Source organism: Magallana gigas, chromosome 9 (genome assembly GCF_963853765.1).
Source record: "Magallana gigas chromosome 9, xbMagGiga1.1, whole genome shotgun sequence".
NCBI lineage: Eukaryota > Metazoa > Mollusca > Bivalvia > Ostreida > Ostreidae > Magallana > Magallana gigas.
In genome coordinates, this window is record NC_088861.1 from 42,217,481 (window position 1) to 42,245,240 (window position 27,760).

The following is a 27,760-nucleotide window of genomic DNA, read 5'->3' on the forward strand; positions in this document are numbered from 1 at the left end:
TTAATAAAAGAATAATTAATTTTATTCAGCAATACACAATTTGTTGACTATATGGCATTATTTGTTATGAACAATTGGGCATTTGTGTATGAAAAAAAATCCAAAAATCCATTATTAAGTACAATAAATGGAACAAATGAAAAATAACAATATCATGCTGTCACGGTTAATCTAACAATTCGATGCGTCGTGAAGTTTTTCAAAGACAACAAACCTGCATATTTTGAAATTGTATACCTTTCCTCAGGTGTTATATGATTTTTCCAAAGAGATGGGTTATGTGTTACTTTTTTCGTATTTTTATACGCTGGTCATTGACACTGTCTTTACAATGATATGAACAATGTCCACACGTGTGGACAAGCAACTGACAAACATGGATTTCCTTGGGTATTCTGATTTAAAAAGGTTCAATGTCCATCACGTTTACAAAATAATCAATCATGGGATTGTAAATTGGTGTATATGAGTGACCCAAAATATTCCTGAACATTTATGTCCCATGAACATGATAATTAATTCAACAACAATACAAATCAATTAACAAAGTAATCAGTCACTGAGTCTGTTTTCCTTCCTGTGAGTGTTTCCGAGTGAAAAATGATAATTTAATTGGCAATGAAAATATTTTGGTTATTTTCCCTTTCATCAATTCCAACTATATTTCTTTCACGAGTATGTGTATTTTGATTAAAAATCCTCTAAATATTATGGGAGCATTACTTAGGACAGACTATGGATAATGTTTAAATATAACATAAAACTTAAAAGGCATACTTTTGCATTCTTATGCAATTAATCTATAGTATCAAAAATCATTGCATGAATTTTTGCATATAAATTGTCAATGAAGAACACAACTACATGTACCTGTATAATGACAGTTATAGATTATTAATTTCAAATACACATAATACAAGGCACCCTTCTTACTCAAGTAAATATTGTCTTTATCTTCTAAATATCATAATGATAATGATACAATCTTTCATTTTTCATGAATGAGAACATATTGACACATATCTAGCTACATGTTATCTTCACATCATATCTTATATATTTTGTCTGAATAAGAGGGACTAAAAGGCCAACTGTAGATGAAATGACGTTTAAGCATTATTGAGTCCAAATCCACACACAACTAGAGTAGGAAGAAAAATACATGTAATGGGGAAATATCTGAAATATATAAAAAATGATTCAAATTTGGCTTTTCTTCAAGTTCGTCAAAATTGGAGGGAGCAAAGAGCCCTTCTCCCACTGCATTTTGCATCTATCTTAACAAAACCACCAACTCTTTGTAATGTACAAAATAAATTTGGCTGGAGTCAAAAACAGTTTATTAAATCTAAACCAAAAATCTATATTAAAAAAAAAAACCTATTTGCACAGGAACACTTAATCTATACTTGAATATGCATATCTACATATTATGTCCTTATTGAGTAATTTGATGGAAGTACAATTTAAAGGTCTCTGAGAGGAGTTGCAATGTAAAGGAAAGGACCTAGCATTACTTTACATGTATGAAATAGAAAAAGAGATGTTTCAATGGAAATATTGAATGTCATTCACATAAAAGTTTTAAATGGTTATGCAGTCCAGTAATGCATTTTCCGTAGGCGGTATTAAATGTTAACATTAGGGTTCATAGCTCTCGCTCTAATTTTTGTTCACCAACAAGGGACCCCACAAGGGACCCCTTGAATAAAAGCTCATCAAGTTGTCTCTCTCTGGTAAAAATTTCATGGTGTGAAGTCAGATTCGTTTTCTGGCAAAATGCGTCTGTATTGAAAAACTCTGAAAATAAAAGTATAAGTAGGAAATTTCACAGTTTCGGAAAGGGTGTACAAAAAACAATTTGAATTCTTTCCTTCAAATGATAATTCAATTTGACACTTGCTTTTCAATTTTGACATGTGTCAAGCATTTTGATTAAAAAATGTCACATTAAATGCATATACACTCTGCAAGTACAAGAGCTATTTTGCTGAATGGCACTACTTTGTCCTACAGTTTTAAAAATAATAAAATGGATATACCCAATATGAAACAGTCATTGTGGTTATTTACAATTCTAAACTTATATTTTCACTCTATTCACAATACAGAGCCATGATATCAAATCTGGAAAAATTCAATACATTATAATGGATTTTGCAGCATCCATGATTTCTGAAGAAACAGTGAAGTCAAAATTTACATAAACAACATCTAGGTCATTGGCCCTCGATGTTCTTCATATCCCATATATTGAGAAAACGTTCATCTCAAGGATTAACACAAATGTAAAACATAAACATTCAATATTTTACCAAATTTATTTTATTCATATTCTTATTAAAAAGCTCAATGATGTCTGATTTTTTTAACTTTTATTTGCAGAATGTTAATTCTTTTTTTTTTTTTGGAAGTTCCCAAATAGAAAAGTTTTTAAATATTTTGAAATAGGTAAAATAAAAAAAGTACCTCTGAATGTGTAATATTAACAGAACTTTTAATTCAGCCTAATTTCAGAAGAAATGCACCATAATTTTACCCCTTAAAGATATGTCATAGAGAAAAGTAAATTGCTAATAAGGAGGTTTTTTTTTTACTCTTGTGTATGGTTAACGTAGTAACTATTTACTTATATTAAGTGTGTCTCATTGTTGAGTTTTAATCTTTTATGCAGTTCGATTTCAATTAACATAGAGTACATGTATATAAAATGAAATGTTTTGGATTTAATTCTACATGTATCAAATACTATCCCCACAATTTGCATTTTCATGTCACAAGCACCAAATATTTAAAGCTCTCAGAGAGAGAGAGAGAGAGAGAGAGAGAGAGAGAGAAAGGGAGAAAGGGAGAGAGAGAGAACTGCACTTTTATGCACTACACATTTCTGCAACCTAAAGACCAACCTCCCTCAAACATTCAATATCAACCCCCGTATGCATCGCCAACTAATATATCTATGTTTTAATAGTAAAAATATGACAATAAAAATCGTCAATAATGAATATAATAAATAGATATGAAAAGATAAATAGATAAATTACCTGTAAATATCTACTTAAAATAATTACAGATAATTTAAACAAAGATAGGTTTTATGCATTAAGTTCTAAGCAATATGATAGGCTTTGACTTGTAAAAGTGTGAAAACGTACATCTTCATAGTTCTGTCACATGCATGACAGATTTTTTTATGCAGAGTCAAGGTAAAGTTTTAACATCAACCATTTAAAGACTGTCATAACTTTAATACAAAATGCATGATGTTGAAAAAGTTCATTCAGTTATTGATATACAATAACATACATTTCGCTCCGACAAAAAGTGATTGGGATGAAGGTTAATTAAATGATTTGTTCAACATTTGTTCAAAATCATGATTGGTTCTGAAAATAAAAATGACAGAATATTTTATTTGTAATGATTTCCAGCATTAAAGTACTATTTGTCATATACTAAAATTTGATAGTTTATTTATTAGTTTATTGATTATCATGACAAATCTATTTTACATTATAATTAAAACATTTATTCATTAAAGTTTATATTTCTGATATTTTTATCAATCTGACTTTTCTGCAAAGTTACATCTAAATGTCATTAGCAGAATTTTAAACATGACAATCATGTGTCAAAGTGTACACAGAGATCATAAAATCTAATAAGAATCCTCAATTCAATGTTGTTACATGATATTGTGTAAAATATGATTTGTATCGAAGATTTGTGCGAAAAATTATTCTTTAAACAATTCATGAAAGTATTTCTTGAATTGATCCATTAAGTGGCACTACCTGCAGTTAATTACTGAAGAAAACAAATGAGCCTTACTTTTTGGGTGTTGATTTTAATCAACTCTCCTATGCAGTTACTCTGGCAAACCGAAAGTGAAACACTGTTTGGACCTAAGCACAAATCATCACTGCTGACAAGACTTAGTTCTTGAAATCAAAGTAATGTATGCTGAAGCATTGTTTTTTAAGGAAACTTATCAATAAACACTTTGAAAATAGTCATATTTTATGAAATATTAACAACTAAGATATTTTAATAGTCTCATGTATTCCTACACCAGAGTTTAATATAGCCTCATTCAACCAAACGCTCGGATGTCTCTGCAAATCTCTGACAAGCAGAAAGACTCTCTTGCTTGTCGGAGATTAATGGAGACAGCCGAGCGTCTGGGTGAACGAGACTAGAGTTCGATATCAATAGTGCTTGGATCCATAAAATCTTTAGAATTGCTTCGATTACTTATACATAGCTTGAAATCTTTCTTTAAATATTACACAACATGATGCATATGGGGTTTCTCGAAATTCTTGTCAGAAAAGTCTAAAATTCATATATATAATAAAAAAGTGCATAATTCAAATACAGACTAGAAACTAATTGCCATTCAAGATAAGTTGAGTTTAAAATTAATGATAATCAGTAAAATAAACTCCCGTCAGTACTTCAGTACTTTGATTATTCTTTACTAGAAATTAACCTATTTTTCAAACAATTAAGGAAGCTGACTTTAGTTTTCATTTCACATGTATATGCACATTCTAGTAAAATACAATGTATTTATACCTTTTATTAATTTTTTTTTCGACATAATTTCTGAAATTGAACACAATAAACAAAGATAGATAAAAATATTAAGAATTTTTAAGGAATTCTTTCCTTACAAACAATTTTTCCTTTCTATGGTAGAAGAGTGTTGCTGTTAAGCTTTCATGACGTTAATATAAAATGAGGCTTTGTAGGAGATAACATATCAAAAACTAAAAATTGTACCCAGTTCAAATTTTACACACATAATAATGCTTTTTGGGGTTATTTTGCTTAATTTTTCAATGAATGCACTACATCAATCTACATTTGTAATACTCCATATTTATAGCAAAATTTGGTGCAATTTTACATTTTGAGATAGCTGCCACTAAGCACCAGATTGTAAAATTTAGTATTTTTTTTATATGCGAGTTAAAAAATGATGTGAACTTATGACATATTTCTATTTGAGGATAATTGTTACAGAAGTATTTTTAAAATTTGATTAGAAGAGCGTAAAATGACATTATACATTTATATAGGTAAATATACCTGAATTTTGAGATGGTTTCCCCAAAAATTCCAGATGGTCAATTTTCTCAAAACTTTGCAAATAACCTTTAATTGGCATTAATTACATATGGTTGAAAAATAAGGAGTTTTCTTTTATTCAAGTTTAATGTCAAAAACAAAATACCAAACCCATTAAGAAATTTTTTTCAAGTCATTTTTTTAAGAAAGAGGCGTTGTACTGTATCTTTAAGTATTTCTTGGAAAGACACAAATTATGTCAATCTTTTTTTGATTAACCATAAAATGTACATTTTTACATTAACTTTGGGTAAAATGGAGCAAAGACCTACTCATGTGAAAATATTTTATTTTGAGTAAATTAACATTTTTGTCCATTTTTTGTCAACAGCAAATTATTTAATTCTTTTATTTTAGATTTTTTGCAAATTGATTTAAAAGAAAACTTTGTCATCATGGAGATGTATCATCTTCATTAATTAAAATTCATAAATTATAATAGGCATTTGGCTCACTTCATTTGCCCATATTCTTATGTTTCTTTCATTGACAACTTAAGAAAGATTTCTTTGCTTAAAGTATGAAACTGAGATTTCTTAACTTCAAATATTGACATATATTGAATGCATTAAAGAAGATGTATATACATGTATACGCTGTACAGATATGTAATACATACAAGAAATAGAACCTATATTATTTACTTTTCTGTTTAAATTATATTGCAAATACAGTTTCTTAAAGTTCCAGCAATTTAAATTGTAAATCAATTCATTTTTAAGAATTTTTGTGGCATTATTACCTTCAAATTGTAGACATTTTTCTGCTCTTCAACTTAAGTACATTTCCCATTCTTTATGCAAATTTCATGTACTGCTAGGATTGCAGTAGGCATTGAGAATCTAACCCATGTCTCAATAAACATCTGTCAAAACAACAATGAAAAATATAAGTACATATGTATAACTGATATGTAAACATTGTAAACACAGTATCAATTTGATTCTCATTATCTCATGAATTTAGCACTGCACTCTTCTATTTAGAAAATCACTTTATAAAGATATTATATATGTCCTCTGAACATTGTTATGACATAGAAATTAAGTATGAAAAATTCTTTCAAATTGAAAAGGCAACATGTTTTTTAATATTGAAGAACAGGTAATCTTTTGAAAACTAAGGCTTCCAAATAAAGAAAGTATCTAATAATATATCAACAACCGTTAAATTCATTTTTTATCAGACAAAACTAAAAATTATCCTTGTTTAAAAAAATGTGAACTCAAAATCAGTTTGAACCTTTTTATTTAGTTCTCACATGAATTTCAATAGCTTCATGATAACTGAAATAAAATGACACTTTGTGTACACAGGTTTTTAGAGGGTCAGTTACGTATACATGATCTAATATTGTTCCACCCTCTGTTGTGTAAAAATGCACTAATTGCATAAATCCCATTGATTCTAAGAAACTCTGTATGGGTCCTTGCATTTTGGCATCTTCATTCATGTCACCTATAATAATCAAGTTGCAATAACGTCTCTTAAAAAAATCCACCACTTTTTGTAATGTGTCAAGAAAATTGTTCACAGGCAGTAAACTGGGCCGGTAGAGTGTAATGATCGCAATGTCTTCCTGATGTATTTCTATAGTTATTCCCTCTATGTTCTTGTATTCCAAAGCATTGATCAAGACTGTCTCCTTTGTTTTCTTTTTGTACACTCCAACCCCACCACCTTTTGCTTTCCTCAGTCTTGTCATCAGATCTTCACTATCATCATAACACTGGTTACGAACAACATGGTGAAAATCAAAGCCTGAAATTTCAATATCTTGAATGTCCTCCTCTTCTTTCAACCATGTTTCAGTTAAACAAACAAAATCTGCTTTCATTAATCTGCTGTCGCAATTTATCTCCTGAAAGTGTCCTCTCAAACTCTGAACATTGAACAAAAGAATTGTTTTGTAATTTCCATATTTTGCTACATTGCATTTCCAGTCTTCATCTAAAATGTATCTCTCCATACTATTAAGAGCTAATTTCACATCTAAATCTGCATATATTTTTTTCTGTAAGACACTTTCATCATTAGTCTCAATGAATAGACCATCTTTTGAAGTTACGCGACTGATTGCTACGTATGCTTGCCCAGGAGAAAAAGTGCGATCTAAATTGACAACAACACTTTTGGTAGTCATGCCCTGAACTTTATGTGCTGTACATGCCCACGAGAGTTTTAGTGGAAATTGATGTCTGACAACACTCTTCACATTTTTTTCATTTATCTCTTCTTCCACTCTTTTAATTGGGACCACATTCCCATTGGGAGTCATCTTTCCTTGGATTTTACCAATATTTGCACTATCAAAGATGACTTCAACTACTTCTACTGCATTTACAGGCTGTTTGCTTTTAAACACAAAATTTGCAATATATCCCATTGCACCATTCACTAGTCCATCCTCAACACTTACATTTCGTGTTAGCATTACTCGTGCATTCACAGCTAAAAGTAATGAAGCAGAAAGGCCATCAGTTCGGGAACTAGTCAAAGGTTTGTCACGTAAAGTTAATTTTCCTGTTGTCTTGTCTTTCTGATAATCATCAGCTTGCACTTCTATTAATTGTTCACAATTCCTATGCAACATTTTGAGATTGTATTCATTTGCTTCTTGGTTTGTAGAATAAACATGTAAAACATCATCTGGTCCTTCTCTAATGCATTCTTGAAGTGTTGACAAAGCATCATCTGATATAAATTCTTCAGATGTCCTAATGCGCAGTGAATTCAAAACAGTTGCAAACGCTTTATCTTCTCGTTGTCGCATAATTTCATCCAACTCGACAATTTTAAAAAAATCAAGCCAGTAATCAATTGGATATGAACCATTTTCTTTATACAACCTCTCATCTTTTCGTTGTTTGACAGGTGGAAGTTGGTAGAAATCTCCAACTGCTATCACAGATACACCACCAAAAGGTTTTTTACATTTTTTGATTTGGACAAGTCGTTCATGAATATAAAACAGTAGCCTTTTGTACACCATGGAAACCTCATCAATCACTAAAATCTGCAAATACTCTAATCTTGTTCTTATTCCACATAAACTTTGTTCCTTCAAGGGTTGATATGGAATTGGTAAAGCTTTTGATAAAGAAAAAACATGATGAATGGTATTTCCTCCAATATTGAATGCTGCTGTTCCTGTAAAAGCTGTCAAAATCACAGATATTGCATTTGGGGAAGGCAAAGTTTTTTCAAAGAGACGAGATGCTTCATAGTGTATTGTCTTTATCAGATGGCTTTTTCCTGTCCCTGCTCCTCCAGTTATAAAAATGTGCATAGGTTCTATATTCTCTCCAGACACTTTTTTAATACACCATTCATGAACAGCATAAAAAATCTGCCTCTGTCTCTCATTCAAACTGCGCAGTAAGGGAAGCATCTCTTTTCTAGTGTTTTGGGTTTCTCTCAAATGATAAACAATGTCTTCAGAACCACTAATTTCAACTTCGTGTGTTACTTCTGATTCTGTATTCTCTGTTTCCTTTGATTTTTCATTCAAACATTGTCTTCGATTTAATTCTGATTCTGGACATAAATTTGCCCATGCATCTTCTGGTTCACCAAGCATTTCTAAAGCATCCTGAGCATTTTCAATATCATCCTCATTCTTTGAGAAGTAATTATGATTGCTATCCACAATGCTTTTCACTCTTTCTAAATCTCTGTTTGAATTCACTTTGACATATCCATTTTCATAAAAAGTCTGGTACAAATCAAATCCAGGTGGTTTCAATTGATTCAGATTGCGGTATGGAAGGAAAAGTTGTAGGCGACACTGATAAAATTTTTCAGGTGCATTGTCACGACTAAACCTTGGGTAACGTACAACAGCTGGTTTCCCTCTGCTCCTCTTTTGAATATAACCCTTTCCATTTCTCAATTCATATACACCATCCTTTTTGCCCTTTGGAATCTCAGATTTACTAAGCACTCTGTATTCTGAACAGAATTCAGCAAGACACATTTCATGGAAAAGATTCAACTGAGGTCGGTTTTCATACCTTTCCACAATATTTGTCATCCATAAACTGTTTTCTTCATCATCATCATCATCATCATCCATAATCACATCATTTTCACCAATTTTGACTTTCTTGTTGTTTGTTATTTGTCGAAGAGGCTTACTCAGTCGAGTTGGATTTTCTCCCACAGGAATGAAATTGACTTTTCTTGAACTCTCCTTCATTTTAAGATTGCACACCCTGTAAACTGCTTCCTGTGCACTAACTTCTCTATGATTGAGATAAGCTGACCCTACTCTCTTAATGGTGTCATGTGCACTCAAATTCCCCTCTGCTGCTTCTATTTTAGTTTGCTTAAGTAACATTCCCATTTCCCTTTCTGATTTTGAAATATATGAGATAATATAGACAATGCAGCTGAAAGGGTCCAATACATATTGTATGTCCATGTTAGCATCCCAGCTTTTGAGGAGGCATGGATTATATTGATTTGTCCACATTTCTGTTGGATTTCTTTTCAAAATACAAGTGGTTTTAGAGGCCAATACTCTATGTGCTTTTTCATATAAATCCTGTGATAGCTGCATGTTGCTGAATATTTCCTCTGTTGTTCTACACATATTAGCTTCATTAGTTACTTCATTCCATACCTTCAACAAAATCTCCTTTGCCTGTGGACAACTTAATTCATTACCTGAATCATCCAAATTTTGTTCCAGTTGTCTTGAAATGAATGAACGCTCAGATGGTGGTCTAGGAAAATTGAACCTACACTCTGTTCCTTTTTTTCTACACGATTTTGAGTGACTTTTGCTATGTTGTTGTACATCCAGTACAGTTTGTCGAAGTTCTTGGTCAGTGTCTTCTGATGGTAGAGCACATGTGATATGCCTATCAATAAATTGACAAATACTCTCCTCACTGTCTTCATCTAATTTTGGGGCATTCTCAACCCAGTACAAGCAATGCATATGAGGAGAACCTCTCTGCTGAAACTCAACTCTTACAAAATAATCTACAATATTTCCAATCGGTTTTGCTGGGGACATAATTACATTTTTCTGGAAAATATGGAACCTATGTTCAAACATCCTTCCAACTGTAACAGGATTGCTCCTCAAAATTTCACTTTTCTCAGTCCAATCTAAATCAGAGGGATTTCTGTTGTCATTCATTTGTAACATAATTGAACTCAATATTTCATTCCACCTGAATTCTGCAGCGGAAAAAGAACAGAACCATGTTGGAATTCCAAGTTGTCGAAGCATTGCAAAAAGATCTTTTTGTGCAGTTGACCAATAAGCAGGTGTTCCCCTAATTGGTTGCATAAATCGCAGGGCTTCGTCACTCCTGAGCAGTTTTGCAAGTACAACAGGATTTTGTAACATTTCTGTAGTGACTGGTATCCCTCCATCAAGTTTTGATACAGACTTGCGAATTGAAATTTGTGTTTTCTCAATGACCTGATTCAATTCAGATAGATATTGACAAAAGAAAATGTAATTTGTATCCTTTGCAAATCTATTATCTGCATTCATCAACCTGTTGTTAAAATATCGAGAAAGTGTTATCCTTACATCTCGACTTTCATTCCATGAATATTTTCCAGTTGGAAATAAGTGGGGAAATGTCTTTGCTTCATTGCCCTCCTCTTGCAACATTCTTACTGGATTTTGTCCTTCACCTGGAGCTATATTATAAACATCATCAAAGTAGTGATCTAGGACTTCTTGTGCAATATCAACAGGTTGTAAACAAGTATCTGTAGCAATTTCTTCAATTTCATTGTTCTGTTCTTCAACTATTTCTTCATTGTCAAAAACCTCTGGCTGGCTGAACAACATACTCTGGTCATTATCTTTCTCCCATGTTCTGTTGATTTCAACATCATGATACCACTGATTGTTTTCTTTCAGGTAATTGAGGGCTATTCTAATGTGATTTGGGTTTACAAACTGATATTCATAATATCCCTTGTAGGACAACTTTTGCTTGAGCTTAACTCGTAACAAAAGATTTTCATTTCCATCCAAAGGCAAACTGCTCGTTTTCTTTATGTTTGATGGCACACATACAACAGGTCCATGTACATTTTGTTGGCCACCTTTTGGAAGCATTGTCACTTTCATGAAAGGTATATGTAAAGCAATAAGATGCTGTTCAAGAGTATTTAAGCTATTGAGTTCTGGTGGAATATCTTCCAAACACATTTTGTTAAAGGCTGCTTCAGCAGGAACATTTCCATTGAGAATTTTTCTATGGCATGTAAAACAAATCTAGGTACGTGATTTGGGACAATTCTCAAAACACGCAGATGTACAGCTATGAACATATTTCTTATCAATGCACAAATTTGCAACCTGAGCTGCTTTAATACTTTTTTCATACATTTCAAATGAACATCCTTGTATCTGGTTTTCAAACAAAAGACGATGGCAGCAGCAACATGTATATTCCGGTCCATGTCTAGTGCAATTTTTAAATGATTTCACCACTTCATCAGTATTTTCAAGCATTTTGTTCAGTGCATTTCTTTGTTTTTTCACAGAAACTTTTTTCTGTATCTTTGTTTCTGCATTGGAATGATATTTAACTTTAGCAGCTGTTTTTACATTTTCTTTATGTTGTTCATCTGTTTTATACTTCTGTACACTTCTTTGTTTGACTTCCTTTTTGAACGACTGATCTGTTTTATATTTCTGTATGCTGCTTTGTTTAACTTCCTCTTTGAATGATTGATCTGTTTTATATTTCTGTCTGCTTCTTTGTTTAACTTCCTCTTTGAATGATTGATCTGTTTTATATTTCTGTCTGCTTCTTTCCTTGACTTCTTCTCTGTGTAGCTTGTTTGTTTCATACTTATTTTTGCTTTTTTCTTTCATCTTTTCTTTGTGCAGCTGGTCAGTTTTATATCGTTGAACACCGATTTGTATTAAATTGTCACGATAGTGTTCATCATTTCTGTATCTTTTCTTTGTATCTACAATGCATTTTCTTTTGAAGTCTAAGTCTGTCTTGTACTTCATGTTTTGCTTGTGCAATTTATTTTCTTTAGCACTAACATCTGACTTTTGAACTTTGTTTCTTTCATTATGGAATGAAACAGATTCTCGTTGTTGTCTCTTTCGGTTTTTATCTGCAAATTTCCTACTGTTTTCCTTCAAACATGATAGTTTCTGTGATGTTGTTGCGGACACATTTTCTCCCAAAGTAATAGACGTAACAACATTATAATGGTTCTGATTCTTATGATCCAAATAAATGCCTCCCAATGATGTCATGTTTTCCTGTGAATCTACCATTAACCCAGAAAAAGTAACCCATTTATTCTCCGAGTATGTATGAATTTCAGTTTTCAGTAAATGGGACAGTGCAAGAATCTCTATTTCCGTTGCCCATTTCCCATCCATGGTCATGTCTGATGTAGAAATGTGGTTCTCAATAGAAGTTTGACCTGGCCTTAAGAATGATGTGAAAAGCAACGCATTTTCCAACAGATGATAACATACTGCTAAACGTATCATGTGATGATAGTCTTGCTTTCCTGTTAAACAGAACGAGATTGCTCTGAAGAAACAATTTCCATCTGGCTCAACTGGTACAGTGGTCATAGGCACCGTTATTTCCTGTCCATACTGATGTTGATTTTCACATTTCTGCATTGAATATGGTATTCTTAAGATTTCACAATGTCTTTTCTTTTGTTCATTAGAAAGAGGTAAAAATCTAATCTGATGCTGCTCACTCCCAACAAATTCTACTTCATCATCATTATCTTTTACACCAGTACTACTAATACTGCATTCAAACTCTGCAGGTTTCTTCACTTGATATTTTTCATCACTGATTTCCAATTGTTTTTCAATACCTTCTTCTATACCCAATGAAAGCTGTGTAACTGAGCATTGCACTCCAGTTATTTCACATTCAACTGCTTGAGAATAACCCATTGACAAAGCAAGAGACAAGACATGATTACATACATCTTGTACCATTTCATACAATACTCGTGTACTTCTACCATTTACACATTGAAATCCTGCAGATGACCTTGAGTGGGAATCAAATGTAAACAATTTATAGTGGCATTTCCCAATCAAAAATGTATATCCGCCAAAACACACAAAACAACCATCATTGTCATCAAGGGCTATTAGAAGTGCATCTAATATCTGATAGGCATTGAAGTCATCATAATTCAGCTCTACATCTGCCAAGTTAATCAGACTTGGTAAAGACTCATTTGCTTTAAACTCAAACATTCTACCAAAGCATTCAAAAAAGTGAGGCAATTCATTTACTAAAAGGTATCTGTTTGCAATTGTTGAACTAAACTGTAGATAGGAATACATTTCATCTCCTGTTGCCAATATCTTGTTCATATCTTCAGATTGCCATTGCTCACAATTCTTTAATTTATGGTATGCCAATGCTGTTAAAGAATTTGCTACACACTGAGTTCCAGCATTTTCACCAAACATTGGATCCCCCTGATGAAATGAACCTTGCACAGACAAGTTGACATTTTTTGAACATTTATCATAACTTTCTTTACCAGTAACTTGTGTAGTACTAGCTTTTCTATCACTATTCAGTTTATTTGCATTCATACATGTATTACCAATTTTTTCAACTTGAAATTTCTCTCCTTTTGTGTTATTTGTTTCACTTCTACCAATACATGCATTATAGTCCTCCACACGTATATCTATACCATTTCCATCATATCTTTCTAACTTTTCTGTATATTTCTTTGATTTCTCTGAATATTTCTTTGATTCTTCAATATTTTTGTTAGTTTTCTCTATATCGCCTTTGTTTTCCTTAATATCGCCTTTGTTTTCCTTCATATTGCCTTTGTTTTCCTTTATATCGCCTTTGTTTTCCTTTATATCGCCTTTGTTTTCCTTTACATTGCCTTTGTTTTTCTTTATTTTGCCTTTGTTTTTCTTTATATTGCCTTTGTTTTCCTCTATATTGCCTTTGTTATGTTCCTCTACGTGCCTTTCATCTTTTTTTAATGCCTTGCTGACCTCTTCCCTCTTGGAAGGTATCAGCTGCGCCTGACCTGCTGAATCTGACATCATCCAGATGTCTGATTCAGATACTCTCGGTGGAGTACAAACCCACGCTGGGGAGTCAGGGGATGCTACCTTGTCCTTTGTGACAATCAGACGACTTCCCCGAGGAGGTGACAACCTCGGGGCTGAGTGCATTCTCTCACAAGGAGAGGCCTGCACCCTGGCCATGGGTTTTTCCTTAACAGGAGGTAACCCATTAGAACCTTGCCCAGGAGTACCCAAGTCAGCAGGAGACTCTGATCTAATCTCATCTTGAGGGATATCATCCTGTCTCTGTTGCCTTTTCATCAACTTCTGTTTCACTCGTTCCTTTCTTCCAGTCAAAGACTTTCTCTTTGGCATCTTTAATATTAAAAAAGAACACTTAAACATGTAACACAGCTACAAAAATCATTTGAAAAATGTCCTATTACGAATTAAGACATTACCAATTTTTTCTTAGACCTATGGGCTACATTGCTCATCTGATAGCACTTACTTTCATGACTGATTCAACTAGAGGTACTGTGAGCAAGCTCACAATTGATACCCCCCGCTAAGATAAAAATCATAATGCGTGTATTTTTCCAATTATAAAAAATATTGGATGAATCTATTTCACAGTACATTATCTATAAATAACAACTGCTCTATTTTTTTAAAACTGCTGGTCATAAGCAATATTTGTGTAAAGTAAGAACATTCAATGCTTCTCCATAAGAAAGATAATGACCGGACACGAATTTTGCACTTTTTCTGCCAGTGACCTTGACCTTGCCCAAATGACCTTGGGTCAAAGTCATGACACACCCTTTGGTCCTAAGCAATATTTGTGTGAAGTTAGAACATTTAATAATTCTCCAAAAGAAAGATAATGACCGGACACTAATTTTGCACTATTTTTTCCCCAACGACCTTGACCTTGCCCAAATGACCTTGGATCAAGGTCATGACACACCCTTAGGTCATAAGCAATCTTTGTGTGAATTAACAACTTCCAATAATTCTCCTTAAGAAAGATATGGACCGGACACAAATTTTGCACTTTTTCTGCCAGTGACCTTGACCTTGCCCAAATGACCTTTGGTCAAGGTCATGACACACCATTAGGTCATAGGCAATCTTTGTGTGAAGTAAGAACTTCCAATAATTCTCCATAAGAAAGATATGGATCGGACACAAATTTTGTATTTTTCCTGCCAATGACCTTGACCTTGCCCAAATGACCTTGGGTCAAGGTCATGACACACCCTTAGGTCATAGGCAATCTTTGTGTGAAGTAAGAACTTCCAATAATTCTCCATAAGAAAGATATGGACCGGACACGAATTTTGTATTTTTTCTGCCAGTGACCTTGACCTTGCCCAAATGACCTTGGGTCAAGGTCATGACACACCCTTAGGTCATAAGCAATCTTGTGAAGTATGAACTTCCAATGTTTCTCCATAAGAAAGATATGGACCGGACACGATTGCACAGACAGACGGACAAGGTGATTCCTATATACCCCCTCAAACTTCGTTTGCGGGGGGTATAATAAAATATTGCAATACTTTAATAAGTCAAATACAAAAGTATCTGTATTATTTAGCAGACAAGCATTTTGTAAATTCTCCCCCAATTTTACAAATTCAAATCCACTGAAGAGCCGATTAGGCGAAAGCACTTTCGATTAAATTTGAGAAAAATGGAGTATTGTGTAATCGCCTGCTAAAATCATTTTTCTGTATCGTTACATGGTCTATACCAAGGATTAATTCGTTTATATATAATCTAAGCAGATTTGATCAAATCCAACCAACCTTATATCCTGGTGAACTTGCTGTATATTACTTATTTTTACATTTAAAAAAGACAAATCATTTAAAACTGTTAAAATTACATATTTTATGTTTACAATAATCCAAGTCACAAGCAATAAGTGCTTGCTATGATCATTGTGGCGTCATCGAAAAGTTCATACAGAATTAACGTTTTCGCTTTTCTATAAGTTCATATAAGGAAACAAATTTGCAAATGTAAAACTGAAAATTTACAAATCGGGTCAATGTGCGGTCAGATTGATACTACCAAGCTGCCCCATTGTGGCCCCATCCTACCCCCCGGAGTCATGATTTTCACAACTTCGAATCTACACTACCTGAGGATGCTTCCACAAAAGTTTCAGCTTTCCTGGCTAGATGGTTTTTTAGAAGAAGATTTTTAAAGATTTCATAAAAAAATTTCAATGATTCCTAATTATCTCCCCTTGTAAAAGGGTGTGGTCCTTAATTTTCATAACTTTGAATTTTGAACTACATTTGTTGGTAGTTTCATTTCTAGGCCACAAAAAGGGGGAAAAAATAACATAATAAGAATTTAAAGCAGTAACTGAAATAAAATTTTGCACGGCATTGATAATTTAGATGCTAAAATGACGATTTCTAACCAGTAAAATGTATATGTCTCATATTATATATCTTAGATGAATGATTACATATTTTATAAACTATTCAGGAAAATATTGTGATGCCTACTAATCATTAGACTTCAAGTTTTAAATAGTAACTTGAACTTTGCTTAAGGGTGCACTGTGCCAAGTTTGGTTGAAATTGGTCCAGCAGTTCTGGAGATGTTGAAAATGTGAAAAGTTTACAGACAGATGGACGGACAGACGGACGACAGACAAAATATGATCATAATAGCTTACTTGTGCTTTCAGCTCAGGTGAGCTAAAAGGCAATTGCATGGCTGGATATTTAGAGGTGCTGGCAGGAATGAAAATCTTAACTTAAGGAGGCCGATTTGGGTTTTTTTGCGGAAAAACTACAATAGCATAACTCTTTATTTTTTAACCATATGTAATTTAAACCAACTCTAGTTTATATGCGAAGGTTCATGAAAATCGACCGTCTGGTTTTTTTTAGGGACCATCTCAAAATAGAGCTACATTTACTATAGGAATATATAGGAAACTGTCATTTTCCGCACATCAAAGCAGTTTTAAAAAATACTACAATAGCTTTTTTTCTCAAATTGTTTTATATGATAAATAATATCATTTCCTACCTTATATGTAAAAAACACAAAATTCTACCGTCTGGTTTTTAGTGGGGGCCATCTCAAAATATTAAAATGCACCAAATTTTGCTATATATTTGGATCATCACGAATGATGATTGGTATAATGGATTCATTCCAAAAAAGAGGAAAATATCCTCGAGGATAGCATTATTCTGTATATAAAATTTCAACAGCGTACAATTTTTACTTTCTCTTTTATGTTATTTCTTATAACGTACTCCTACAAAGCTTCATTTTATCATAACGTCATAAAAGCGCAATGGCAATGCTCCCCTGCCACACAACGTAAAAATCGTGTTAAAAAAAAAAATTTCCTATACAAATCTAAATATTTTTATCTGTATTTTGTTTATTGTGTTCAATTTTATAAATGATATCGAAAAAAATCATAAGAAGTATAAAACAACTGTATTATATTAGAATGCGCAAAAACATGCGCAATGCAAACTAAAGTCGGCCTCCTTAAATTGAATATATTATAAATATACATGTACATATACATTCTCTTAATTCTGTCTGTTGCAGCTGACTGGAAAAAATTACAAACTTTTTATTTTATTTCAAACCAGGTAGTTAGTGTATATAGTGAATCTTATCATCTTTTCTAAATGTTGTTCTTTAGTTCAATTTCATTATAATTGTTATCACTGTCCCAAATAAGAATTTCAAATACAAGACTATCATTCCAAACATAGATGTAAAGTTGGAGGTTTTGATATTGTGACTGCTCAAATAGCTAAAACATGTTGACATGCTGATATTTTAAAATAAAGAATTTGAAGTAGAGTCTGTTGCAGTTCTTATTGTCTCTCCCTGCAACTTAAACTTAACCCAATCTGTCAAAACATTCATTTTGTATAGGAACTGTAAATTCATTAATTGTTGCACTGCAGCACATTTTATAATCTTATTTCAATAGATCAGTGGACTGTGTAAAATGCATTGTACCCCTATTTTTGTCTAGTTTTGCTAGATTATTTATCATCTAATTTTTTTTTTTTTATTTAAACAGTTTATGAATGAACACCAAAATTGTTGTTATTTATTCTTTTTTATATAGACTTAAAGTGCAAAAAAATTATGTATATAAATCTATCAATAAACATCGAAAGAACTCAAATTTTGATGAAAAAAATACTGCAATACATATCACAATACATATCTAAATATCGCAATATATCAAAATACCCAGCCCTAGTTATAAGATTAACTACCAATCAGTCATGGTATAAAAAAATGTATGTAACTTACAAACGTGTACCCATATTTTTTTATGTCATCCAAGATTTCTGCCTGAACATTAACTTGCTCTACACTTTCCGCCATGACGTTAATTACTCAACCCGCATTTTTTGGGCTCCCGTTCTGTAGAGTTCTTTCCATCAAAACTTCAATCTGGTAAAATTGGCCCAATTTTAACTACTTTTTTTGTATTAACTAAAGATGCCGTTTCAGGGTATCTAACAACAACTCTATACATGATGAACTCGTCCTACATTCTCCGTTATGTCGTTAATTAGTCAACCTGCGTTTCTGATTGCTCCGTTCTAGACAGTTCTATCCATCAAAACTAAAAGCGCAATTTCAAGACACGAATTGGCTCATTTATTCAACATTTGTTAAATCTCAGTATGTATACCCTAAATGAATTCCCAGTACAAATGTAAATATATTCACTTTTAACATATTTATTTAATATTATTTCATTGCAAGTATATATTTTGATGCAAACTTCCACTAACTTCATTCGCCAAAGTGTGTCCACCACGTTACTCTTATTTCTGCTATTTTGGGCTGATTAATTGACAATGAAAATAGATTTTTAATTTATGTTACAATAATTATTTATCAGGTAAAATTCAAATATAGTTTAGAAACATCATCTCACTTATATTGAACGAAATACCAAAGGTGTAAGCAGTTACTCTGGTGCAAGCATTCCTTGATTTATTGGCAAAACTTCTTAATTCATTAGCATGCATATATATATATATATATATATATATATATATATATATATATATATATATATATATATATATATATATATAAAAGAAGAGGCCCAGGGGCCACATCGCTCACCTGAGCACCAATTGCTTAAATTCTGATCCAATTAGCATTACAGTATCAAAATATCTTGACAACTGAGTACAGTAGATCTTGCTAAAAAAAATTGAAAATCTGCCAATTTTAATCCACGTCTTATTTTTGGTAAATACCATGCCCCTTTTGTTGTTGTACCTGTAACAAAATTTTTCTCTATTCCTATATACCCGCCCCCTCCATTTTGTGGCCCCCACTTTTCTCTAGGGAATCATGGTTTCATCAAACTTAAATCTGCATAACCTGTGCTTTCACACTAAGTACCGAGTTTTGGACCGGAAACTTTCCCAGAATATTTTTAAAGATTTTCTCTATATTTCCTATGTAAAAATTCAAACCGCCATCATGGCCCCGCCCTACCACTAGGGACTGTGATTTTGCAAACTTGAATTTACACTACCCGAGGATGCCTCTACACAAGTTTAAGCTTTTCTGGCCAAAAAGTCTCTGAAAGAAGATTTTTAAAGATTTTCTCTATATATTCCTAAGTAAAAATTTATCCCCCATTGTGGCCCCACCCCCAGGGACCATGATTTGAACAAACTAGAATCTACACTATCTAAGGATGCTTCCACTTAAATTTGAGCTTTCCTGGCCTAATAGTTTTTGAGAAGAAGATTTTTAAAGATTCTCTCTATATATATATAAACTTGAATCTACACTATCTGAGAATGGTTACACACCAATTTGACCTTTCTTGGCCAAATAGTTTTTATAAGAATTTTTTTTAAAGATTTTCTCTATATATTCCTAAGTAAAAAATTTAGCCCCCAATTGTGGCCCCACCCTACCCCCGGGGACCATGATTTGAAGAAACTTGAATCTACACTATCTGAGGATGCTTCCACTCAAATTTGAGCTTTCCTGGCCTAATAGTTTTTGAGAAGAAGATTTTTAAAGATTTTTTCTATATATTCCTATGTAAAAATTGATCCCCCAATTGTGGCCCACCCTACCCCTGGGGACCATGATTTGAACAAACTTGAATCTACACTATCTAAGGATGCTTCCACTTAAATTTGAGCTTTCCTGGCCTAATAGTTTTTGAGAAGAAGATTCTTAAAGATTTTCTCTATATATTCCTATGTAAAAATAGATTCCCCAATTGTGGCCCCACCCTACCCCCGGGGACCATGATTTGAACAAAACTTGAATCTACACTTCCTGAGGATGCTTCCATTTTAATTTGAGCTTTTCAGGCCTGATGGTTTTTGAGAAGAAGATTTTTTAAAAATACCAAAAAATTGTCAATAATTCTCAATTATCTCCCCTTTAAAGAGGGCGTGGCACTTTATTTGAACAAACTTGAATCCCCTTCACCTTGTGGTGCTTTGTGCCAAATTTGGTTGAAATTTGCCTATTGATTGTTGAGAAGAAGATGAAAATGTGAAAAGTTTACAACGACGACGACGACGACAACGACAGACAACGGACAAATTGTGATCAGAAAAGCTCACTTGAGCCTTTGGCTCAGGTGACCTAAAAAAGATCATGATTCAGTCGGCTGGAAAAGGGACATGAAAATATAATTTGGTCCCTATATCAGTTTTGTTCTTTTTTTGCTCCGTAACTCCCAATGGGGTACATAAACAGGTCAACAAAGTTACGGTCAGCTGATTTCCTATCTAGGCATTCAGGTTGCACAGACTTCTTATTGCATTGCATGAACTTTTACATTGTACTAAGTAGTGATGGGCAATCGGACCAAAAACCATAATCGATTATCGGAAATAATCGGACACATATATCGATTAATAATCGATTATAATCGTTATTTTCATCCATATTGTTAAAAGTGCATGGCTTACTGAGTATTTATTAATAAATACACCAGTTTCAATTATTATTTATTAACCTTCCTTTGATCACAGATAAATAAATCCGAATTTAAAGTCATGGAATTTAGTTCATAATGTCTCCAAAAAAGAAATGCTTTAAAACCTATTAACTATTGACACTCTCTCTATATATATGTGGTTACTAAAACTAGAGGCATTATGGGAACTAATTCAATATCCTATAATCTTCTGCAGTTTTTGTAGAGATTTAATTGAAATCACACTAAGCTTGATAATTACAAAAATCTGTGAATGTATTTGAATATTGAAATGCAAGAGTATTTTTCTAGAGGCTTGCAATTTTTACACTGTTTGTGACATGCTATCTAACTTGATTTTGTTAGGAGGGTTTATTTTTAAATCTGTAAAACATTGTAAACTCCGAGATACTTGACATTGTAACTCCTGAGGATTGAAAAACAAACCGATCTCCTTTATTTGTCAGAGAATTGTTACTGTTTCCATACACGCAATCAACTACCGCCATTTTGTTTTTCTTGTTTATAGATCGGGTTTGACATCCAGAAAATAAAATCTGAACCAAAACTAACCAAAATCCGGATTTTTTTTCTGTTAGCGATGTCGGCGACTTGTATTTTGAAATCGATTAGTAGCATCGTGGGCCTCAGAGCGATAGATAATCGATCATCGGCGACAATCGTTCCATCACTAGTACTAAGTAAAATGTTATAAAGAATAAATGAAACTACAATCAATAAAACAATATATATATACACACTGTGACTTTATATATATATATATATATATATATATATATATATATATATATATATATATATATATATATATATATATATATATATATATATATATATTTTTTTTTTTTTTATTTTTTTTTTGCAGAGATAGTGCTGCCTTATTTCACATGCACATCAAACACGTTTAGTACATAAAGAGTAGTTTGCATATTTTTAAAGATTGGCCAGCAGCAGTACATCCAACACAGTAGATAAATGACAGTTAATCTAAGAAAGTTAAAACATTGTTTTCATCAGTTTATACAAAACACTCCGTTTCTTAAATCCATGCGGTCATTGACATTGCTCAATCTGCCAGAGTGTGTGGTTGTGCATGTGTGATGTTATAACATAACACAGGAATACATTCAACAATTATCAGGGATTTTTTAAATATGTGTGCCTGGATTTCAGTCTGTCTTGTTTAGTCGTTCATAGTATATTTCTTACCAGTGGAGTGGTTAATTGTTACATTATTTTTGTCCAAAGGTGTTTCTACAAATCATTTGTCCAATGTAACGTGTTCAGGTGATTGAAATACCTGAATGGGGTGATCGAAGCATGAATAGTGCTATCAAACTTATATAGGGGGTGTGTAGATATGCGCAGAACAATAGAAATCGATAGTCAGAGATCAAAGGAAAATAATGCGTATTTATGAATTTAAGTCAGCTTCAACACCGCTGCAGATGTGTTCAGAATGTTTTCTTTATCGTTGCTAAGTATGTAATAAAGCCAGAGGTGCTGGAATGAAAGTTAACGAGACTTCCCCGAGATTTGTTCAGTTTGTTCTTTGATGATAATTTGTTTAAAAATGTAACTCTAAAATTAACAGTCGTCATTTAACAGGAACTTCAAATCATATTGCTACGAAAATAAATCCTACCATATAGCATTACATGTACTAAACAAAGTGTGAGGTAAAGTTTTAAGCATCTGCAGTTATTAATTGTGCAGAGAAAATATTACAGAAATTTACTACAGACAGCCACACAAAAAAGAAAAACAGTGCATTTTCTTTAGAGCAGAGATATATAGATTATTACATGCCAATTTTTATATTGCATCCTATATTAGCCCGAGGTTCTGTATATCAGCCCAAGAGCTGTTAGGCTTCAGAGGGCTGATATACAGCAACTAGGGGCTAATAAAGGATGCGATATAAAAATTGCCATGTTATGATTTGTATATCATATAATTATAGAAAATATCAAAGAAACAATAAAAACATCATGAGTAAAATGATTATTGATTACAATTCGCTCCGTGTCTATATATTCCACCTCTAATAAACTTCACTGGAATTTTAGCGCCAGCTGTGTGTATACCAAGTTGACGTCAACGTTCTATTTGACGTCATACTCAAAGATCGGAGTTGAATGATGCATACCGAACTCTACGTCATAATAGCCGATGATTAATGGAAAGGGGTGTAATATAACATCCGAAGATTGCTAGAGAGGGGTGTGATATAAATGTTATATCACACCCCTAGGGTTTATATCACATGGGTAGGCAAAATTTCTGTTTATATCACGCAGGGAGGAAATTTCGAAAATTGTATATTTTCAATAAGTATACGATATGGGCTTTGTTCATATATATAACAAAAGATTGTGACCTCAGTACCATGATTATAACAAAATGGCTCACAGTAAAATTTTGAATGACCATTAGAAATGCCATACTAAAGTATTGTAAACACTAACAAGATATTTGTGAGCCAACGCTCTCTAGTAATTACCCCTGCTCTGATGTGAATATACAAAATAAGCAAAATCAACATTTAACAGAAAGGTGACTTCAAATTGGTACACAAATACCATGCCTAAAGAGAGAATGTGCTAAATTTGAAACATATCTGTGATTAATTCAGAAATTTTTGACTAAAATTTGATTGAAAATATTTAAGCTAAAAATAAATAAAGTTGTCATTTAACAGGATATTGACGTCCGATTAGTACAAAAATGGATCCCACTATATATATGGCACGCAAAACCAAATAGTGTGTTAAAATTTCTAGCACCTGTGATGAATAGTTGCAGACTTATTTTTTGTTACAGACAGACAGAAAGACGGACAAACAGACACACAAGGATAAAACAGTATACCCCCTTCTCCTTTGTAGAGAATTGCCAAAAAATAACCATGCCCCTTATAGTACCATCTAAACAATGTTTTGCTAAAAATCTCTTAAAAATTGATTTGTTAGTGTTTACCTTATTACTGTTCACAGCTTCACAGCAACCTTGATTTTCTATAGTGTTCTCCTTGTTCTTGACAAGTAATCCTCCTGGGTTACAAGGCAGAAAGTGCTCTGCTCTAAAATTACAAAACAAAACAAAGTTCTGAATATATATACAGGTGAATCTCGATAACTCGAACTTCAGGGGACCATGATTAAACTTCGAGAGATCAAGAGTTCGAGAGATCGAAAGTTTAAAAAAATCCAGAAATTTTGGTTCCGGTCATTTTGGTTCTAAAATTATAGTAGCCGGAAATTTATATTTATAACATGGAAGGATAGTCTGACATGATTTTAATCGTATTTTCTGCTACATTACTTCCATTTAAACAATACAGAACTTACATCTGTGGTTATTAAGTGTATTTTTTCACGTTAAAAAACTTTTAAGCATATTATGTTTTCTTAATCATTACGTTTATTTTAAATAAAAAGCATTTACCGTTAATTTTAAATAAAGAGCATTTACCGTAACATTCACAAGTTGTTAAAATTAATAGATCACTTACAAATTACCTATCTACCCTTTGAAAGAAGCAAGGGGTAGTGTCACTTACGTAATCAACCAATTAACACTACCACGCTAGCCCCCAGGAGTTCACTCAACCATCCAGGTAAGGTCCACGCGAAGCTATAATTATACGCTTGATCGGCCGCGTGTGTACACAGCAACAACTTCGAGTTATCAAGAGTGAAAAACAATAAAATATGTATAACGGGACCAAGGTTTTACTTCGAGAGATCAAGAACTTCGAGAGATAGGAGTTCGAGAGATCAAGAGTAAATTTGCTTAGCATATTGTGAACATTAAAAATTTACAAATAACAAAACAAAATTGTGTCAATCCCTCCTCTCAAATTTAAAATTCTGCCTTTTTGACCGTTTTTACTGCCTCTTGATCAGGCTTAATTTTCATATTAATCAATAATCATAAATGCAAGTACAATATTCTGCTGAATAAAGAAACTACAGGTGAATCTTGACAACTCGAAATTCAGGGGATCATGATTAAACTTTGAGAGATCAAGAGTTTGAGAGATAAAAAGTAGTTTAAAAAATCTGGAAATTTTTGTTCCAGTCATTTTGGTTCTAAAATTATAGAGGCGGGAAGTTTAGGCCACATAAAATTAATTTTTAGATGTTCATCTCCGTCCCCCCTCTGAAAATGGCCCGCCCCAATGCATTTTTTATTTTTTGGAAGAAAAAAAATTGTGGGAAAAAAAAGCGGGAAAAAAATTCAATACATTTTAATAGCTGCCTTAACATGTGGATTACTGTTTGATTCCAGTCATGTTTGTTATAAGGATACAAATGTCTGCATGAAATGTTAAGTCAAAATAAAACGGAATTAAAAGATTTTAAGTGGCTTTGTGTACCCATATTAGCATTAACAATTGAAAAGAAAAGAGCTGTTGTTATTTCTAGAACAAGAACAGTCATTCACTTGATGACAATCGAGAGACTATTGTTGTGAATTTGATAAAACTTTGATTATGAAATTAGGCCCAAGAAAAAAAAATGGTTGTTTCCGCTTTCTCGACACCCTAGCCTAATACAGCCAACTCAAAACTTTTTTGTAACGATCTTTGACTGAGGATCGTTTAGTCTGGTTTGAAAAAAAGTTTACTCAAAATTTAGGTCACAAAAAAGCTTGTAGAAGTCTCTTTAACTCAAACATTTTATCTCCCCTTTAAAGAGGGCGTGGCCCTTCATTTGAACAAACTTGAATCCCCTTCACCTAGTGGTGCTTTGTGTCAAAATTTGGTTGAAATCTGCCCAGTGGTTCTTGAGAAGAAGATGAAAATGTGAAAAGTTTACAACGCCAACGACGACAGACAACGGACAGGTGAGCTAAAAAGTAGCAGGGGGTCTGGGGTCTTGCTTATAGCTACATTGTGTTTAAATGCAATGATAGCCGGGTAATTAAGGCGTTATAGGCGGGGGAATTTCCCGCCTCCCAGGTCTTAGAGACAGCCCTGTTAAAATTTATTTTTAAAATCGTCCAAATGTACTGCGTAAATATCTTGGGACAGACTATATATATAAGCTAGTAGCCAATTTTTGTTAGTACATTGTACCCCTGCCCCCACTTTTGACATGAATACAGATTTATTGTCAGTCCCAAGTTATTGCTTCCATCACATTTTGATGATTTTTAATAAAAATACACATACCTGCGAAAGGTGAAAGAAGTACAGTTGAAATCGATGAAATGGAAAATATCCAAGATATCTTCATTGACAAATTATCTCTTTTAACTCATAGTTTACAGGAACGAAAGCAAAATTCTTACGGAAATTTATAATGGAAAATGTTTATCTTTTTACCATTCGGATCTACTAGGGACACCTCACGCAATTTTTTAACATTATCATCGAGGTTTATTAAAGGCTGATGCAATGCAAAATCTCTGTAGACTCTAGACTATTTTGGGTTGTATATTTAAACCTGAAGTGGTTAAGGAGACGTTTCAAAACAGATAATCTGGACACTTTTCAAATTAGTGGATGTACGTAGTTTGAGCATAAAGGTATTTATTATTATCGAAATATCAACAAAAAGTGGTGGAAGCAAAAACTCGGGACAGAGTACGGGTATAGACAAATTGTACATGAATATTAGCCTAGATGCTATATGTATCTACCATGACAGTTCTTGAAATTATAGTTCATTTCTCATTGATAACAATTATGTACTGTAAACAAATTTGTTTCATCAATCAAATATCCGTCAAACTACAATAAGGAAAAACTAAAAAAAAAAATATGTGTTATTTAATGATATCTATCAATTTATTACTTTACGACATCCAAACTTAACGTATGGTTTTCTATAAACAATGATACATGCATTTCCTTATTTTGTATGAGATAACACCAGTTTAACCCCCCCCCCCACCCCCACCCCCAATATTATGAGTTTATAACACTACTGTACTGCAGTACAGGGCCGTTGTTCTGAGTCTCATCACCCCAAACAAAAAATTCAGCAATCATTGGAAATACCATTATTAATCATAACCTTAAATTTGGAGAAAATGTCCAAGTTCCTTTAACACAGTTAAAATATCAACTGAATAGAGAAGATGCGTCTGTGATCACAGTCTACAATAATTGCTGTACAAAATCATCTATTTTTTCAAGGAAATTTTAATGCAAAAGAAGTCGTATCAAGTGCATTATACTTACCTCGTAATGTGTAAATCTCTTCAAAGATGATAATAATAATCAACGAGCCCAGAAATCTTTCGGGTTGTTTCTAACTTACTATAGTCAGTAAAACTAAAAGTTCTCTCGCAGCAGACGCAGACGTGTGCACACTAGCAACGACGGAAAAACGTCACAAACGGTGCCTCTTTATTTATATCCATACGTAATTCAGATCGCTGAAATACCGCCCTATCACATCATCAGGTTCATATTTTGACCTCTTTTCGCACGATTTTAAAAAAATAACTAAATAGATAACTTTCAATGATAATATAAAACACAATTATCTATTTGTTTGTTTTTTTCCTTGAGGTAAAAGTCAGAAACGAGTTTCTTTTTTATCCGGCGTTACTTCTGATCCTCTCTTTCAGACCTT

At 32.9% G+C, this 27,760-nt stretch overlaps 1 long non-coding RNA gene across 1 annotated transcript; it reads right to left on the bottom strand.

Annotated features, from left to right (window-relative positions):
* On the bottom strand, positions 1–27,475 carry LOC136271457 (uncharacterized). Its single transcript, XR_010709336.1, has 4 exons — positions 27,364–27,475; positions 24,150–24,252; positions 5,876–5,998; positions 1–1,800 (listed from the first exon to the last, which is right to left on the bottom strand). It is a non-coding gene; the product is annotated as an uncharacterized lncRNA (long non-coding RNA).
* Positions 27,476–27,760: the final 285 nt, after the last annotated feature.